The following is a 20,441-nucleotide window of genomic DNA, read 5'->3' as shown; positions in this document are numbered from 1 at the left end:
AGACCACATGACACTACAAAGTCATGCCTTCCTTCCTAGAAGCAGCTCCTTCAAGACAGGGACGTTATTTCCTTTGCAGCTGTGTCTCCAGAACCTAGAACTGTGTCTACCTAGCATGTAGATTTGTTGGCAGATTTGTTGAATGAATGAATTAATTAATGAATATGACACCAAGCTTAAACTAGAAAACTGGTCCGGGATATGACACCAGAGCCTTCCTTTGCTGGAGGGTGATCCGTGCCTAGCTGGCAGGCCTGTTCACCACGATTGCTTGGCTTGGTAAACAGTCTTCCTTGAGCCAGCCTCCGCTGTCACCTCCCAGGCTCTGTAATTGCTTTGCATCATAGGAGGTCAAGGTTAGTCACGGCTGGCCTTACGTGTCTGGGAACCGGCCCCCGTTGGAACACACATCTTAGGGAGTGTCTGGAGCCAGGGAACAACCCGGCGGGAGGGTCAGGGGCGTGGAGGGCAGTGCGGACTTTGAGACGGGCGGCCCAGCCCCCGGGCAGGTGCGGGGAGGGGTGGGCGGGGTTGGGGGAGGGCCGGCTGGCGGCGGGGAGGCGGCCGGGCGGGGAGGGGCGCTCGCACCTGCGGGGCGGCAGCTGCACTCGGCGCGCAAAGCGGCCGCGGACTGACGGCTCGGAGGCGCTCGGCGTAGGTGAGACGCCGGCTGCGGGCAGGGCGCTCGGCCCGGAGGGGTTCCGACGCGGAGGGGCTCGGCCAGGGGAGGGGCTCGGCTGGGGAGGGCAGGGAGGCGCTGGAGGTCCAGGGATGGGGAAGCTGACCCGGGGGCCCCCTCGGGGCTGGAGGTGGGGCCGCACTGGGCGGCTCCCACCGCGCCCGCGCACCTGTGGCCGATCGCCGGCGGCCCTGGGGTGAATATTGGCGCGACCCCGGCCTGGCAGGGCGACCGTGTCGCCCGGTGAGAGGAGCTTCCAAGTGTGAAGTCCCTGCCCTCCGTTCCGCCCCGAGGATCGGAAACCCCGGCGGTGATGGCTCGTGTCCCGCCCGGAGACCGGAGCTGTCTCGAGTCCGCGGCTCGCAGCGGAGGCACCTCCACCCCGACCCTCCCCGGGCCGGCGCCGCCGCCCCCCCACGAATGCGCCCACCACATACTCTCCTTAGGCCAGCAAGCCTGGAGGCTAATAGCGAGAGGCGACTGACAGATAATGTCCCCCGAGCCATTATTTAGCTTTCACCGACAGGCCAGTGGGCAGAGGGATGCGAGGGGTCAAGGGGGGAAGGTTAGCAGTGGTTGGAGAGGTTTAGTGGGACCTGAAAATAGTTTTAGGTGTCCCCGTCTGGGTCCAGAGTGATAGCCTCTGGAGACAGGAGCTAGCCCTCCATGTAAGAAGGGTTGTGCTGCAGCAAGGGAAGCCCCTTATGAAATAAACCATTTAAAAATTTTAGCCAGAAATGACCACTTCCTTCCTGTTCTCTTCCACCACTGCCCTTGTCTGCCATTTTCCCCACATCCCTGACCGTCTGCCTCGTTGCCCTACCCACCGCTCTGCTGGGCTCATAAAGTGACAAAAGAATTTTACCTGTATTTTTACATTCACTTTAATAAGTAGTATGGCTTATTGTTAAAGGAAACGTGTACTCTTTTTAACCAGATTGCAACATATTCAATATATTCTGGGTTTTGTACCATGTTGAACACTGTTGGGGAGAAAAATAATACACTCTGAGATAGGGGCGTGCGGCCTGCTTCAGACTGAGCTCTTCCTGACTGAGAGTTCCTCTGTAGTTACCCTCTGTTCCTAAAGTTTCTGGAAAAGATATGGAACTGATATGAGGGCTTTGTTGAATAAGGCCCCTTAATTTTACAAGGGGAGAGCACCTGACATAAGCAGAGAAAAAGGCTTTATTTCTGGTTATGCATTATTTGTTCTGGTACTACAGGAGGCAAGCATTCAGTTTTCTTTTTAAAGACCTTTGATTTCCTCTCACTTCTTCCATGGACGGTGGAAACAGTATTACCACTTACCACATACTCTGCATTTTTCCTTATATTCTATGGGTTCCTCCCCAACCCTTCTGGGGCATGTTGGTTGTGATGGACTATGTGAAGTTATTGAATCTCACGTTTGGCACCAGTAATTTTATTTAAAGTATTCCCCAATATATCCTTGGTTATGTGCCTCGCCTAATCTTAGCAAATAGCACTTTGAAATTGTCAGGATTTGGCAAGGGCTGAGGTGAAAGGGGGATAAAGAGGAAGAAAGAATTCTGCTTTCTTATCTCCCCACCACCTTCACATTCACTTTGGCTGCCATGCTCAGTTGGTCAAAGTACAGATGTTACCTACGTTGGTTGTAATCAAAAGATTGTCTCTTTCTCTCAAATGCATCTGCTGTTGAAAATGGATACGGGCAATTCTATCGCGTGTAGAACCACTCCCATAGCCAAAGTTCCTGTTACTGCAAAACTTTTTATAATTGTAAGAGAATGGAAGTCATGACTGTGTCATCAGCTAATGGCTGCATATGTAGACAAATTTCCCATCTACACTTGAGACAGGTTATAAGGCAAAACCCCGATTATTCACAATACTATACAATACTGAATGTGGACAATTAGAGGCCACAGGTAAGTGATGTAATTCCCACACTTCGTTTGAACCCAGCTTCCCTTTTAACCAGCCAGCCCTTTCGCCCAACCTTTACTGGGGCTAGAAACAGAGATGATTTCAATTTTAGCTGTTTTTGTTTCTCTTGCCTGTTCTCTTATGTAAAAATAAAATGGGTCACAAGGTACACTATGGCAGGCAGAAGGAAACTCAAAAGATCTATCTGCCTTGTGTAATGCAGAATTAAACTGAAAACATCAAAGCACACTCATGTATTCCCCTAGCAGGATTTAGATTTCTAAGCCATCATCAATATCTTGCTGGTATCAAATCATAATGGGGCTTTACAGAGTACCAGGCATTTTCCTTAATAAGCAGCACTTTGAGGTCAGAGTAATAGCCCTATTTTTTTTTTTTTTAGTATGCTTTTTATTTTTTTAATTTTTTTAATAGATCTTTATTGGAGTATAATTGCTTCATATTTTATAAATGAGGAAATTGAGACTTAGAGACACTGAGTGTCCGTCCCAGGGTTACTCAGCTGTTACGTGGCAGAGCCGGGTCTCAAACCAGAACTCCCTCCAGCGTGTTCTTTTTCCCTTTGTTTGTTTGTTTAATTTGGAGTGGGCAGTTGTTTGTGATTTGTTTAATATATCCTCTGACTTGAACTCTTAGAGTCTAAATTTAGAAACACTCTTGTCTGGTATATTTCATGGCCATCTTTGTTCAATGTAATCACAAAATATTTTAGAGCTGAGCCCAATCTTCTTGTTTTTCAAAGAAGAAAAGTGGATTCGGGAAAAATTAAGCCATCACCCCCTGTAGCTTCCCGAAATGTACTTTGCTAATGAATTACAGAGAAAACCTAGGTCTCCCAATGTCCAGACTATTGCTCCTTCTGGCATGTGGTCCCCTGAGGACTTCCTACATACATAAATCAAGTGGTTTATTTCGATTGACTCTGTTGCTTTAGGGTCTGTGACAGCAAACCATAGCCCCTCTGAATCCTGGACTCAGACACCTGTAGATTCTTCTACTCTAACTGTATTCCACATTCCATGGGGGAAAGAGCCTTATTTGTCTGGCCCATTGTATTATTCCTAGCACAGTGCCCAAAGCACTCAAAAAAATGTGTTCAATATACAGTATATCAAATACACATTTGAACAAGTATGAGATGTCATCAGGATTTCATTCAGCTACAAGTCACAGAAGACCCCACTCTGGGGGCTTAATAAGTAAGGAGTTTATTCTTCTCAGAGAACCAGAGGTCTGCAGGTGCAAAGTCCAGGGCCGGAGCAGGCTCCTTCCACCCTTAGCACGCTTTCGTCCTCACTGAAGGACAGGCACCTCTTCTGTGCTTAACAGAAAGAAGGGCAGAAGGCATGTACCAGCTGAGTCTGTCCCTTTTTGATAATACAGTAAGTCCCCTACATACGAACATTTAAGTTGCGAACTTTCAAAGATGCGAACATGTGTTCGCATGTCCAATCACGTAAGTTAGTTCACGTGAAACTGCAGCTTGCCCTCTGTCTCCTATTGCTGACAGTCCTTCAGCTCTACCATCTCCCACCTCCTCTCCCTCCTCCAGTCAGTAACTCTTCTTGCCTGTTCACTCGATGCCAGACCCTGGATGCCAGCTGTTGGACTGTACTACTGTACTTTTCAAGATACTGTACTGTAAGATTAAAAATGTTTTATTTTTTGTGTATTATTTGTGTGAAAAGTATTATAAACCTATTACAGTACAGTACTATATAGCCGAACGTGTTAGTTGGGTACTTAGGCTAACTTAGCTGGACTTACAAACAAATTGGACTTAACGAACGCGCTCTCAGAACGGAACTCGTTTATGTAGGGGACTTACTGTAATATTAAGATCTTCCCTGGAAGCTCCACCCAGTAGACCTCTTATACATCTCACTGGTATAAAGACTATGTCACACAACTACCCCAAACTGTAAGGAGCCTGAGAAAATCCAGTGTTTTCATTGGACATGTTGCCAATACAACAAAATAGGGATTCTGTTAATAAGGAAGAATGGATATCAGGTAAGCAAATAGCAGTGTCTGCCATGGTGCTTTTTATGGGTCACTGACTCTGTTTCTACATCTGTTATTCTTTTTCATTTTATTTTTTGTTGTTTGGTTTACTAAAAAGCAATAGATAATGCAGTGGGTCTAGGGGAACTTTTTGAAATTGTAGGTTCCAAGTCCCGCCCTGAGAAATGCTGATTACTTAGGTCTGGGATGGGTCTCTAAATCTGAACGATAAACTGGCACTGCAGGTAATTTGAATGCAGGTGGTCACAGGACCACAACTTGAAAAACACTGAATTTGGGGTAGTTTAGCAGAGGCACCTTCATTTTATTTCCAACAGCTTTCCGTCTCACTCCTCTTGGGGCATCACTTTCTTTTTTTAATTCTCTATTTTGGTCAAAACAAATAAATGTGTAGTCTTAAAAGTTCTACAAGGTTTTTATGGAGTTTATACAAAGCTGCATCCCCAGAGGCAACTACTTTCCATGCTTTTGGCTACATTTTTCTCATGTTTACCATCATATTCCCAAATAACATGCAAATATTGGCTCTTCCCCCCACCCCCCGGCCACACACACACACAGTTCTAGATAATATCTACTGACATCCTACCTTGAAGGATGTGGCTTTAGCTCTCTTATACCCTCATAATTCTACTTCACATTCACTTCCCTTTCTTGCAAGGTCCCAATATATCAAGTTATATCATAATATTTTTTGATATAGTAATGTTTAGTGTTTGCATTATTATGACTATGTAAATATTATTCACAACTGAGCCATATGATAAACCATGATTTTTATACCTCCTCTCTTGTACAACCTTTTCTACCGTCCTGGAGTAAGTCACTGCTACATCTTCAATTACTTAAGTGTTGAGTACTCATTACTAATTCTTGCTCAACCTTTGACAGGATGGTAAAATTCCTCTCAGTAGAGTTAGTCAATGTCAAGTAAGTAGCCAGTTTTCTTTTTTTTTTTTTTTCCTTGGGAAATCCCTGCTCAGCCAGCTCCCCCATTCTCTGGAACTGGTCCTTCTCTGAGCCCCTTGTTACCCTGGGAGCTCCCTCATTGGCATCCTGTGGATTGTACAGGATTCCTGTCCCTTGGAGCCCATGCCTTTTCGTTCCTTGGTTCTGCTGGAGCATAGCTTCCTGAGGAAGGATGCGTGGAGGTAGAGGCAGCTTTACCCGGAGCTGATGAAGCCACAGGGCCACTGTGAGGGCTGCAAATCGCTGCAAGCTGTCGGGGGTGTGGGAAGGGAGCCAGGTTGCCTTCGAGAGGCATTTTTGGTCAATTTTCTAAAGAGATTTTAAAAGAAAGAGCCCTGAATCTCCATGGCTCTGGTTTGTTGTGATTTCTTTCCTCAATGTAAATAAATATTCACCTTCACACCCAACTTTGTAATTCAATGATTTTTTTGTTTGTTTTTGAATTTTTGGATTTTATTTTTTTATACAGCAGGTTCTTATTAGTCATCAATTTTATACACATCGGTGTATATATGTCAATCCCAATCTCCTAATTCATCCCACCACCACTCCCACCCCCCTGCTGCTTTCCCCCCTTGGTGTCCATACGTTTGTTCTCTACATCTGTGTCTCAATTTCTGCCCTGCAAACCGGTTCATCTGTACCATTTTTCTAGGTTCCACATATATGCGTTAATATACGATATTTGTTTTTCTCTTTCTGACTTACTTCACTCTGTATGACAGTCTCTAGATCCATCCACATCTCTACAAATGACCCAATTTTGCTCCTTTTTATGGTTGAGTAATATTCCATTGTATATATGTACCACATCTTCTTTATCCATTCATCTGTTGATGGGCATTTAGGTTGCTTCCATGACCTGACTATTGTAAACAGTCCTGCAATGAACATTGGGGTGCATATGCCTTTTTGAATTATGGTTTTCTCTAGGTATATGCCCAGTAGTGGGATTGCTGGATCATATGGTAATTCTATTTTTAGTTTTTTAAGGAACCTCCATACTGTTCTCCGTAGTGGCTGTATCAATTTACATTCCCACCAACAGTGCAAGAGGGTTCCCTTTTCTCCACACCCTCTCCAGCATTTGTTGTTTCTAGATTTTCTGATGATGCCCATTCTAACTGGTGTGAGGTGATACCTCATTGTAGTTTTGATTTGCATTTCTCTAATAATTAGTGATGTTGAGCAGCTTTTCATGTGCTTCTTGGCCATCTGTATGTCTTCTTTGGAGAAATGTCGATTTAGGTCTTGTGCCCATTTTTGGATTGGGTTGTTTGTTTTTTTAATATTGAGCTGCACGAGCTGTTTATATATTTTGGAGATTAATCCTTTGTCCGTTGATTCGTTTGCAAATATTTTCTCCCACTCTGAGGGTTGTCTTTTCGTCTTGTTTATGGTTTCCTTTGCTGTGCAAAAGCTTTGAAGTTTCATTAGGTCCCATTTGTTTATTTTTGTTTTTATTTCCATTACTCTAGAGGGTGGATAAAAAAATATCTTGCTGTGATTTATGTCAAAGGGTGTTCTTCCTATGTTTTCCTCTAAGAGTTTTATAGTGTCCAGTCTTACATTTAGGTCTCTAATCCATTTTGAGTTTATTTTTGTGTATGGTGTTAGGGAGTGTTCTAATTTCATTCTTTTACATGTAGCTGTCCAGTTTTCCCAGCACCACTTATTGAAGAAACTGTCTTTTCTCCATTGTATATCCTTGCCTCCTTTGTCATAGATTAGCTGACCATAGGTGTGTGGGTTTATCTCTGAGCTTTCTATCTTGTTCCATTGATCTATATTTCTGTTTTTGTGCCAGTACCATATTGTCTTGATTACTGTAGCTTTGTAGTATAGTCTGAAGTCAGGGAGTCTGATTCCTCCAGTTCTGCTTTTTTCCCTCAAGACTGCTTTGGCTATTCTGGGTCTTTTGTGTCTCCGTACAAATTTTAAGATTTTTTGTTCTAGTTCTGTAAAAACTGCCATTGGTAATTTGATAGGGATTGCGTTGAATCTGTAGATTGCTTTGGGTAGTATAGTCATTTTCACAATATTGATTCTTCCAATCCAAGAACATGGTATATCTCTCCATCTCTTGGTATCATCTTTAATTTCTTTCATCAGTGTCTTATAGTTTTCTGCATACAGGTCTTTTGTCTCCCTAGGTAGGTTTATTCCTAGGTATTTTATTCTTTTTGTTGCAATGGTAAATGGGAGTGTTTCCTTAATTTCTCTTTCAGTTTTTTCATCATTAGTATCTAGGAATGCAAGAGATTTCTGTGCATTAATTTTGTATCCTGCAACTTTACCAAATTCATTGATTAGCTCTAGTAGTTTTCTGGTAGCATCTTCAGGATTCTCTATGTACAGTATCATGTCATCGGCAAACAGTGACAGTTTTACTTCTTCTTTTCCAATTTGTATTCCTTTTCTTTCTTTTTCTGCTCTGATTGCTGTGGCTAGGACTTCCAAAACTATGTTGAATAATAGTGGCGAGAGTGGACATCCTTGTCTTCTTCCTGATCTTAGAGGAAATGCTTTCAGTTTTTCACCATTGAGAATGATGTTTGCTGTGGGTTTTTCATATATGGCCTTTATTATGTTGAGGTAGGTTCCCTCCAAGCCCACTTTCTGGAGAGTTTTTATCATAAATGGGTGTTGAATTTTGTCAAAAGCTTTTTCTGCATGTATTGAGATGATCATACTGTTTTTATTCTTCAATTTGTTAATATGGTGAATCACATTGATTGATTTGTGTATATTGAAGAATCCTTGCATCCCTGGGATAAATCCCACTTAATCATGGTGTATGATCCTTTTAATGTGTTGTTGGATTCTGTTTGCTAGTATTTTGTTGAGGATTTTTGCATCTATATTCATCAGTGATATTGGTCTGTAATTTTCTTTTTTTGTAGTATCTTTGTCTGGTTTTGGTATTAGGGTGATGGTGGCCTCATAGAGTGAGTTTGGAAGTGTTCCTCTGCAATTTTTTGGAAGAGTTTGAGAAGGATGGGTGTTAGCTCTTCTCTAAATGTTTGTTAGAATTCTCCTGTGAAGCCATCTGGTCCTGGACTTTTGTCTGTTGGAAGATTTTTAATCACAGTTTCAATTTCATTACTTGTGATTGGTGTGTTCATATTTTCTACTTCTTCCTGGTTCAGTCTTGGAAGGTTATACCTTTCTAAGAATTTGTCCATTTCTTCCAGGTTGTCCATTTTATTGGCATATAGTTGCTTGTAGTAGTCTCTTAGGATGCTTTGTTATTTCTGCGGTGTCTGTTGTAACTTCTCCTGTTTCATTTTTAATTTTATTGATTTGAGTCCTCTCCCTCTTTTTCTTGATGAGTCTGGCTAATGGTTTATCAATTTTGTTTATCTTCTCAAAGAGCCAGCTTTTAGTTTTATTGATCTTTGCTATTGTTTTCTTTGTTTCTATTTCATTTATTTCTCTCTGATCTTTATGATTTCTTTCCTTCTGCTAACTTTGGGTTTTGTTTGTTCTTTCTCTAGTTCCTTTAGGTGTAAGTTTAGATTGTTTATTTGAGATTTTTCTTGTTTCTTGAGGTAGGCTTGTATAGCTATAAACTTCCCTCTTAGAACTGCTTTTGCTGCATCCCATAGGTTCTGGATCATCATGTTTTCATTGTCATTTGTCTCTAGGTATTTTTTTATTTCCTCTTTGATTTCTTCAGTGATCTCTTGGTTATTTAGTAACATACTGTTTAGCCTCCATGTGTTTGTGTTTTTTGGTTTTTTCCCTGTAATTCATTTCTAATCTCATAATGTTGTGGTCAGAAAAGATGCTTGATATGATTTCAATTTTCTTAAATTTACTGAGGCTTGATTTGAGACTCAAGATGTGATCCTGGAGAATGTTCCATGTGCACTTGAGAAGAAAGTGTAATCTGCTGTTTTTGGATGGAATGTCCTATAAATATCAATTAAATCTATCTGGTCTATTGTGTCATTTAAAGCTTCTGTTTCCCTATTTATTTTCATTTTGGATGATCTGTCCATTGGTGTGAGGTGTCAAAGTCCCCCACTATTATTGTGTTACTGTCGATTTCCTCTTTTGTTAACTGTTAGCAGTTGCCTTATGTATTGAGGTGCTCCTATGTTGGGTGCATATATAATTGTTATATCTTCTTCTTGGATTGATCCTTTAATTATTATGTAGTGTCCTTCCTTGTCTCTTGCAACATTCTTTATTTTAAAGTCTATTTTATCTGATATGAGTATTGCTACTCCAACTTTCTTTTGATTTCCATTTGCATGGAATATCTTTTTCCATCCCCTCACTTTCAGTCTGTATGTGTCCCTAGGTCTGAAGTGGGTCTCTTGTAGACAGCATATATGTGGGTCTTGTTTTTGTATCCATTCAGCAAGCCTGTGTCTTTTGGTTGGAGCATTTAATCCATTCACGTTTAAGGTAATTATTGATATGTTGCTCCTATTACCATTTTCTTAATTGTTTTGGGTTTGTTTTTGTAGGTCCTTTTCTTCTCTTGTGCTTCCCACTTAGAGAAGTTCCTTTAGCATTTGTTGTAGAGCTGGTTTGGTGGTGCTGAATTCTCTTAGCTTTTGCTTGTCTGTAAAGCTTTTGATTTCTCCATCAAATCTGAATGAGGTCCTTGCTGGGTAGAGTAATCTTGGTTGTAGGTTCTTCCCTTTCATCACTTTAAGTATATCATGCCACTCCCTTCTGGCTTGCAGAGTTTCTGCTGAGAAATCAGCTGTTAACCTTATGGGAGTTCCCTTGTACGTTATTTCTCGTTTTTCCCTTGCTGTTTCAATAATTTTTCTTTGTCTTTAACTTTTGCCAATTTGATTATTATGTGTCTCGGTGTGTTTCTCCTTGGGTTTATCCTCTGTGGGAGTCTCTGTGCTTCCTGGACTTGGGTGGCTATTTCCTTTGCCATGTTAGGGGAGTTTTCGACTATAATCGCTTCAAGTATTTTCTCGGGTCCTTCCTCTCTCTTTTCTCCTTCTGGTACCCCTATAATGCGAATGTTGTTGCATTTAATGTCGTCCCAGAGGTCTCTTAGGCTGTCTTCATTTCTTTTCATTCTTTTTTCTTTATTCTGTTCCACAGCATTGAATTCCACCATTGTGTCTTCCAGGTCACTTATCCGTTCTTCTGCCTCAGTTATTCTGCTATTGATTCCTTCTAGTATAGTTTTCATTTCAGTTATTGTATGTTCATCTCTGTTTGTTTGTTCTTTAATTCTTCTGGGTCTTTGTTAAACATTTCTTTCATCTTCTCGATCTTTGCCTCCTTTCTTTTTCTGAGGCCCTGGATCATCTTCACTATCATTATTCTGAATTCTTTTTCTGGAAGGTTGCCTATCTCCACTTCATTTAGTTGTTTTTCTGGGGTTTTATCTTGTTCCTTCCTCTGGTACATAGCCCTCTGCCTTTTCATCTTGTCTGTCTTTCTGTGAATGTGGTTTTTGTTCCATAGGCTGCAGGACTGTAGTTCTTCTTGCTTCTGCTGTTTGTCCTCTGGTGGATGAGGCTATCTAAGAGGCTTGTGCAAGTTTCCTAATGGGGACTTTTTCTTAAAGTGGGTAAGATTCAGGCCCCACAAGATCTGGTTGGTTTTTGAGACCTTGTGCACTTAAGATGTCATCTTTCTTCCTTCACACTTGACTGATGGTTTGATGAACTGAAAATAATTTCCCCTCAGAATTTTGAAGGCATTGCTCCATTTCCTTCCACCTTCTCATAGTGCTCTTGAGAAGCTAATGCCATTCTGATTTTTGATCCCTTATATTTTGTTTTAATCTCTGGAAGTTTGTAGGGTTTTTTCTTTTTTCCTCATGTCCTGATATTTCACAATGTTGTAAGTTGATGTTGGGCTTTTTTTGTTTGGTTTGGTCATTGTTCTAGGTACTTTAAAGACCTTTTCAATCTAAAAATCATATTCTTCAGTTCTTGTGTTATATAATTCCCTCTGTTGTTTCTGAAACTATATTAATTACTTAGATGTTGGATCTCTTGAATCTGTCTTGAATCTTGTCATTTGGTTCTAATAAATCTTCCAACCCTTCTATTAAATTTTTGCATTTCTACCATCATATGTTTAATTCCCAAGGGCTTTAATTTGGGGTAGAGAGGAACTTCCAATTTTTTTTTTTAATAGCATCCCATTCTTATTTCATGGATGCAGTATCTCCTCATACTTCTCTGAAAATATTAAATTAACTCTGTATCTTTTCTGCATTTTAAAAGTTTTCTTCAGCTGCCTACAATGTCTGTGTTTATTTTCAAAGTCCCCTTTTCTGTTGTTTTGGTTCTGTCTTTCATGTTGGAAGCAGTATTCAAATGTCCATGTTTAAGAATGTTGTACTAACACGCAGTCTGTGAGCGTGTCTTGTAGATGGGAGAGCCTCATTGCAGGGTGATTAGGCAGAGCAGGCTTTTTTTGATGGCTTATCATTATGTCTCTAGCAGCTTTCGAGTACAATCAGTTTCTCATTAGAAAGCTGTTTATTCTTGTTTGAGAGAAGGCCATTGATAACTTAGACTGATTTATTATGTAATTTGTTTAATAGTAGAGGTTCCTGTTTTGAGGTGGCTCCGTGGTAGTCTAGCATTCAAAACCAGAATTTGTTCTTGACTCCCCCCCCACCACTTTGAAGTACCTGGTGCTTTTGTGCCCCTCTGTGCATCACCTTCTATCGGCAGCACAGAGACCATCAGAAGCCTTCCAGAGACACAGCTCTTTTCTATTACACACACAGAAAAGTCTGAGATCATAGGGCAGTGAAAGTCCTGTGAACACATGTATGAGTAATTGTTTTGTAATAACCATTTGCAAAACATTCATTACCCACCTACAAGGAAATACTTATTAATCCAGGATAAATTAGGGCTTTTGGAGAAGTTCCACATCAGGATAGTGTTTGTCTTAGCAGGTCATTTGGGAGAAGATTTAATTATGATGGAAAAGTATATTAGACTAGTATTTTTCTTTAGGAGGTTATATTGGGAAAATATTTTCCTAATACCTCTGGAGGATGTCTTGGTGATAGATCTGGGGAGAGAGTTTCTGCCCTTGAAGGTCACTCTCCAAATCCGTATCATTTTCCCCTTGTGCAGCCTGACGTGTGACAATCAAAACTTGGGGCAGATTTGTCACTTTTTTTTTGCTGGGAAAGCTTTACAGCACCAGATAACAGAAATGGTACAGGAGTGATTCTTGGTTTAGCTTTCAAAGACCTCTTAACTGGAAGGTGAAAGCATTAGATACTGGATTTTCTACTGTTGGCTTTTCCTTCTCAGACACCTTCAAAGAAGCCTGCAAACTCCTTCAAGGCTGGGGCCCAGTCTTACCTCTGTTCCTCCACCCCCGGAACAATGCCTCGTACGTAACAGGCACTGAATACACATGGCTTGAATTAAATTGGCTCCGTTATCCATTTTATTTATTTTTTCCTTTGTCAATTTATTGGGGTTTTTTCCCATTATCCATTTTAAATTAACCCTTCCTACTTGTCCCCTTGCTGTCTCCTCTGTTCCTTTTGCATCTTTTTATGTCACTCCCTCTGGGAGGATGCTACCTCATTCTCAAATCTGATCTGTGAAACGGCTGTCAGAACCCAGACTGGGAAGATCTCAAACTCAGGACTCCAGGTAGAATTTCCGGGGGTGAAGACGCCCCTTATCACCTTACTAAAGACGTAATCGTTTCTTGGGTTTTCGGCAGACACCCCACCTCCATCCCATCTGTGGCCACAGTTCTGTTTGACTCTTTCCTCTCCTCGTGCTCCATGCCTTGCTGTCCTGTCCCTCACTTCCTTCCACTCTCCTTGATCTGGTCCCCACTTTGACCAAAACCTTCTCTTTGTTTGGTTCTAACATTGTTTTCCTGCCTTCCCTCCCCTTCCTTTACCTACCACCTGGCATATATTGTACAAAGCACGGTGATGTACTAATTTCTGAAGACCTACCCTGCCTGAGGCAGACACCTTTTCAAACCTCACTCAGCCCAGGATGAAAAATCTCTCTTCTGCCTGTTTTTGAGATCGTTTCTATGCTTTGGTCTCACTGGGGTTATTTTTATATGGAAGGCTCTAGAACAAGAACTAGGCTACAGCATAATACAGTGCCCTGTAGACTACTGTTTCTCAAACACTACCACTCACCATAGAACGTGTGCTCCCACGACACAGAGGCTTAGTAGGGAACAGCCTGGCATAAGCTGAAGCCTCTCTTAATGCCAAAAAAAACCCACATAGGCTACTTCAAAACACATCTCTTTCCAAAAATCTTTTGGTGAAACTGTCACTCTAAAACGGTACGCCATATTGGACCTGTGAGTTCAGATATTCCTTTGGGAGGAGGGGCTTCCCCACACCAGCCAAAGAGGCACAGCACTTGTAAGATGCTCTTGTAAGGACTTATCTAGGCTGAAAAATTATATGGAAAAGCAATGGTACCAGCAACCTTCTTAATGCCTGGATTAGGAGATAGTTTCCCCACGATTCAGGATCAAAGCTAGGTTGCATCAGTTCAGTTCAGACCAGGAACTATAATTGTATGTTGAGGCTTGTGCTAAGCCATGGGAAGCTGAAGATGAAGCAGATAAGGTCTCTGCTCTTGAGGAGCTATAGTCTAGTGAGTAAGACATGTAACTGTGCAATTTTAATATGACACGGTAAGTGATAAAAATCAAGATGTCTAAGGTAGTATGGTAGCACAGAGGTGGAGCACATAGCCCGACCTGGAGGTTCCAGAAGGCTTTCCAGAGGAGATAAGCCCACCTACTGAAAACTGAGTAAAGGTAAGCCAGGTGAAGAGGAAATGAGAACGACATACTAGGGGCAGGGAATAGCACGGGTCAAGTGCATACTGTAAAGGTCGTGGTGGGAAGAAATGGGTGACGAAGCTGGATACACACACCAACAGCCAAGAGCTGGGGACACGCAATGCAAATCCATGAGGTGGTTAGTCAAAGAAATATTCTAAATTCCATCGTTTAGTCAGATTCACACTGTAAGTAGGTGATGGTGGCTGCAGAGTGGAAGGATTTATGGACGGCAGGACTACAGGGGGTGCAGTAGTCCAGGCAAAAGACCACGAGAGCCTAAATGAGATCACTGCTGTAGGAATCAAAGGAAAAGGGAGAACACCAGAAAATTTGGGGAAGCAAAATAAGCAGAATGTCTAGTCTCTTGGGGAACTGGGACACTGCGGGGCAGAGTGAAGGTCAAAGAGGAATCTAGGATGACCGCCCCCTCCCAGGATTCTGGCTTTGAGAGTGACTGGATGCTAAGCCATTACCTGAGTTTGGGATACAGAAGAGAAGCTGATCTGGTGGGGAAGGAAGATGGGGAATTCAGTTTGGGACATGTTGACTCTGAGGTGTCTAAGAAGCAGCTTTGTGTTTCCATGCATGTCTGTCCATTCAGCAGGTGGTTAGATATGTGAGTCTGAAATTTCAGCAGTCAGGGTCAGAGTCCCGGAGTCATCAGCGTGCACGTGGTAGGTGAACCGTGGGTGGGTGTGAGTTCTTGAGACAAGAAGACACATAAAATGGACCCGAGGCTGCTTGTGTTAAAGGAGAGGAAGGTTATGGCAGATGAACAGAGAGAGCCAGGAGAGATGCATTACAAAAGCCAAAGGGCATAGATAATCTCAAAGATAAGTGACTAGTTGACAGTGTCAACTACAGAGTTGCCTCGGGAACAGAAGAGAGGTCTATTAGATACTATTTTAGAGATTTCCATTGGATGAAACAATACAGAGGGCATTTGAATACAATTTCAGTGTGGTGGTGAAGAGGGAGGACCAAATGGAGTCAGCAATTGTCTTTCCAGGTTTTTTTCAAGAAACTTAACTGATGTTGACAATATTTGATTGCATTACACAAAACCACCCAAATTCCTTTCTATCCAAAGAAAATGTCATTCAAGTGGTAATTGAGTTCAATAATTAATGACTTCTCAAGTAATTTTTAATATTAAAGATTGTTTTAATTATCTATAAGTAATTATCAAAGTTATTTATTGGCTACTAACTGGGTGAGATGATGAGGAAAAGATCTACATGTTTTCTGTTTTTTAAATTTTTATTGGAGTATAGTTGATTCACAATGTTGTGTTAGTTTCAGGTGTACAGCAAAGTGAATCAGTTATACATATACATATATCCACTCTTTTTTAGTCTTTTCCCATATAGGTCATTACAGAGCATTGAGTAGAGTTCCCTGTGCTATACAGCAGGTCCTTATTAGTTATCTATTTTATATGCAGTAGTGTGGATATGTCAATCCCAATCTCCCAATTTATCCCTCTCCCCAAAGATCCACATATTTTGACAATATATATAAAGCGTAAAATTTTGCAAAATTATATGCTGTTTGGAGATAATGTACATAGTAAATGTATGCGCTATATAGTAAAACAGAAAGAAGTGAATGCTAAACGCACAATTCATGATGATGGTTGCTTCTCAGGGGGAAGTAGGGAGAGATGGTCAAGGAGGGGTCAATGGGGGATTTCTCTGGCAGTCCAGTGGTTAAGACTCCGTGCTTCCAATGCAGGGGGCATGGGTTCAATCCCTGGTCGGGGAACTAAGATCCCACATGCCGCATGGCATGGCCCAAAAAAAAAAAAAAAAAAAAAAAAAAAAAAAGGAGGGGTGGAGGGGTCAAAGAACAGGAAGCCCCAAGGATGTTAGGAATGTTTTATTTCTTAAGCTGGCTCGTGGGACACAGCTGTTAAGTTATTCTTTGCACCTTTTATATACATTAGATGTATCATTCTTATGATTGAAATAGTAAATAGGAAGAGACACACTGTTGTTCTTTTTCCTTTTTCTGTTATTATTTTGTGTGAAAAAGTCTTGGGCCTGGTCATAGTCGAAGGGGAAAAGGCTATAAAGGGTGAGAGAAGTTCACATCGACAGAACGAGGCCCAGAGGGCACAGGTGAGGATGAAATCGGAAGCACAGATGGAGGATGGTCCATGAGAGGAGGGGTGAGTCTGAGGAGAAGAATGGGTGTGGGTATGTATGAATTTGTAGGTGAAGGAGAGGAAATTGAGGTGATGATGCCTTAGTCTCAATGATGTTGTCAACAAATATTCACAACCTAGAAGTTGAGAGTTACGTTTTATTCGGCGGGAATTTTTAGCACTTCAAGCCCACGAGGCAGCATCTCAAGTAACCCTGAGAGAACTGCTCCGAGGAGGTGAGGGGGGAGCCAGGATATATAGGAGTTTTGCAACAAAGGGCAGGTAGTCTGAACATCAAACAATTATTGTAAATTAAAGAAAACCAGATATCCCAAGTTAAGGAATTTAGCGCTTTTCTATGTATGGGAAGATGCAAGACTCTGGGCTCACTGACATCATTCCCTTGATGTGCACCTCAGCTATCTGGGGCCAGTATCCTGTGTTTTCTCATCCTGAGTCCCCTCAGGGCTCACCAGCTCACTGTCTGGTATCCTTGGCTTACTGACCTGGTAGGAAATATTCCATTTCTCAGTGTTAACAGAATGAGAGAAAAGGTTGACCTGGAGTTGGCTGAACTCAGGTTTGAGGGAAGCTATGCGTTTCCAAAGACTAGTCTACGGGAGACGGAAGGAAAAGCTTGCACATGGCAAGAAGGGCTGCTAGTGAAGCAGAAGGCCCAGCAGCCACCTTGTTCACTGAGGCAAGTACTGGACAAGTTCACTGAAAGGAGGGAAGGAAGGGAAATATATTAAACTTTTTTGCTTGTTGCTTGGAAAATAAGCCAACCTTTCAAGTCCAGAGATGCCCCTTTCACTCTAACGTATGCTGAAGCGGCAACTGGTAACTGCCTCTCTGTTGGTGACATCCGTAACCTGAGTTCCATTTTCCCTTGCCATGACTCAACCTGCTCTAATTTCTTTTCATTTTTCATTTCAGAAGAGGGATTTTAGAACTAGGAAGGGCCACGGAGATTACCTCTTCCAAACTATACCCATTTAACAAACAAGGACATTCTGATCCTGAGAGCTTACATATCTTGCTCAAGATCACAGAGTAAGTTCACAGCAAAACTTGGACTAGAAGCTAGGTCTTCTGACTCAGAGGCCGAAGTTCTTTATTAGAGCTTGAGAAATAATGGAACTTAGCCTAGATTTGTTCTTCAGTCCTTAATTCAAGATTCCAGTAAGATCGCCTAATTCTCATGAGTTTGAAAGAGGCAATCGAGAAACGCCCAGCTCCAATGCCAGCCCCCTCTGTGAAGCCTTCTCAGACTCTCTGGTGAAAGTTATTCACTTTCTACTCATGTCCCCAAGCACTGCTGTCAGTATATCTCATGACGTTCAATTTTTCACAAGTATATAGCTCCCTGCTGGATTATAAACTCCCAGACGGGAGGGATCCCTTCTTATTCATTTGATTATTTACTCAGCATGCAGCATTGACTCTTGTATTTCATAGGTGCACTTGAGCAGGGGGAGGGAAGCAGAAATGAGAACATCTTTTGTTTAGGAACCCAACCGAGCTGGGAGGTCACTGAGCTCTTGTTCATGGTGATTTTTTCCATGTCATCATGAATTCATGCCAGAACAAGGTTCAGACTCATTCTGGTCTTACTCCTTCTGACCATGCTGTTCGAGGACCCGCCCCACAGAGAAAATAAAAATGACACAGTAGCTGTTAAAATCTGAAGACGAGTGATGGACTTCAGAGTTGCTTAAGGCCTCTCAGGCTAGTGTAGAGCAGGGATACACGGTGCCTGAAGTTCAGGGCTAAGCCACGGTCACAGCTGCCTGTTGGAACTTCCAACACTGCACCTTGTGCTTCTTCCACATTTTATTACTAAGCAGCTCATAGAACAAGGAGGGGTATCAACCTTGTTATTTGCAGAGGAACAGAAAGCTGAGTCAGGCACGGTTGGTTGTATTCCAAAGTAAACACAGACCAGAAACCATCTGAGTGTTTCTGTTGGCAAGGACAGATTCAGAAAGTATAAAAACCATGTTCTGCCGTAAAAGAATATGCTATATTCTTCCCATAACCTATTCCCTACTGACCAAACACACTTCCTGTTCCCATTAAAAAAAAAAAAAAAAACACTCAACCACCACCCTCTCCAAGGTGAGGTAAAGGTTCAACAGTGATTTCCCCACTTTAGGGTCAGCCACTCAAAGCAAAGGACAGCAGCTTTGGTTCAATCATTTACTTCTCCTAAGAGAGAAGCCCAGGTTTCTCCCCCATGGACTGCGGGAATGGGTATAAGAGCACCAGAGAAGAGAGGAAACTGACATTTATTACACACTTGTTCTAGTTAGCTGCTGGACATTTTCAGTTAATGCTCACGAGATCCCTGTGAGGTAGACATTAATGTCCCTTTTTAGAAGGACGGGTACTGAGATTCAGCGAGTTTATAGGACTCAGCCAAGGTCTTTGACTTTTTTAAGTAGACTGTCTTTTTCCACTCCCAATCGAAGACGATTTCGAGGCTTAATGCATTCCCCCCATGGAAGAGAAAGACACCTGGTCTTTTCGGTAAAGACGGTGGGGATGGCAGGGCAGAGACAGTGAGTAGCACCGCCCAGCCCCAGGGGTGACCAGCTGCAGCTGCCGCTCGGCCTTCGCATGTGCTGTCTGCTCTGCCTAGAACTCCACGAATACTACCTGTGTTTACCTGTTTTTCAAGGAAGCTTCAGTGACACTTCCCTCTGTAATCTTCCTCCTCTTTCCCTCAGGCTGAATTGGAGTCCTCCCTTTATTGTCCCAACACTCTATTAAAATAGTTAATATATGTGTCACAATCGCTAAATTACTCTTTTTTCACCACAGTTTGACATTATTATAGGCAAAGCCCTCCCCTGAAGATTGATGAAATCCATTTTCAAGAGTAAAAGGGGAGACAAGGCCACCAAGACAATTCAATGGGGGAAAGAAGAATCTTTTCAACAAATGGCTGGGATGACTAGATATGCGAAAGGATAAAGTTGGATTCGTACCTAAAAAGTTAATTAAAATGGATCAAAGACATAAACATAAGAGCAAAAATTAGAAAAATATTAGAAGAAAACATAGGAGTGAATCTTCATGATGGTGAGTTAAGCAGTGGTTTCCTAGATATGACACAGAAAGTACAAACAAGGAGAAAAAAAAAAAAAAGATAAACTGGATTTCATCAAAATTCAAAGCTTCTGTGCTTCAAAGGACACAATCAAGAAAGTAAAAAGACAACCCACAGAAAGGGAGAAAATATTTTCAAATCATGTATCTGATACAGGACTTGTATCTATAATATATAAAGAACTATGACAACCCAACAATAAAAAGACAAATAACCCAACTTCAGATGAGCAATGGATGTGAATAGGCATTTCTCCAAAGAAGATATACAAATGCCCAATAAGTGCATGAAAAGATGCTCCACCTCACTAATCATTAGGGAAGCAAAATTGAACAAAACAATGAGCTACCACTTCACACCCACTAGGATGGCTGAACTAAAAAAGATGGACATAATAAGTGTTGGTAAGGATGTAGAAAAACTGGAACCTTCATACATTGTCGGTGGGATTGTAAAGTGGTGCAGCCACTTTGGAAAACAGAGATGAACCTTGAAAACATGCTAAGTGAAAGAGGCCAGCACAAAAGACCACATACCGTATGATTCAATTTATATGAAATGTCCAGAATAGGCAAATCTATAAAGTAGATTAGTGGTTGCCTCGGGCTGTGGGGGACAGGATGGAGGACTGGGGGAAACGGAGTGACTGATGGGTGACAGGTTTCTTTTGGGGGTGATGAAAATGTTATAAAATTGACTGTGGTGATGGTTGCACAACTCAGTGAATATACTCAAAAATCACTGAATTTTACACTTTAGGTAAATTGTATGGTATGTGA

General features: G+C 41.8%; 1 protein-coding gene across 1 annotated transcript in view; it reads left to right on the top strand.

The window, feature by feature from the left end:
- Positions 1–570: 570 nt before the first annotated feature.
- TMEM45B (transmembrane protein 45B) overlaps positions 571–20,441 on the top strand; it is a 30,794-nt gene continuing 10,923 nt past the window's right edge. The window contains exon 1 of the mRNA XM_059930054.1: positions 571–658. The gene's annotated coding sequence lies outside the window, so the exon portion shown is untranslated. The remainder of the gene's footprint in view (positions 659–20,441) is intronic.

The sequence above is a fragment of the Balaenoptera ricei genome, chromosome 8, assembly GCF_028023285.1.
Source record: "Balaenoptera ricei isolate mBalRic1 chromosome 8, mBalRic1.hap2, whole genome shotgun sequence".
Classification (NCBI taxonomy): Eukaryota; Metazoa; Chordata; class Mammalia; order Artiodactyla; family Balaenopteridae; genus Balaenoptera; species Balaenoptera ricei.
This window is presented reverse-complemented; position numbering and strand designations above follow the sequence as displayed.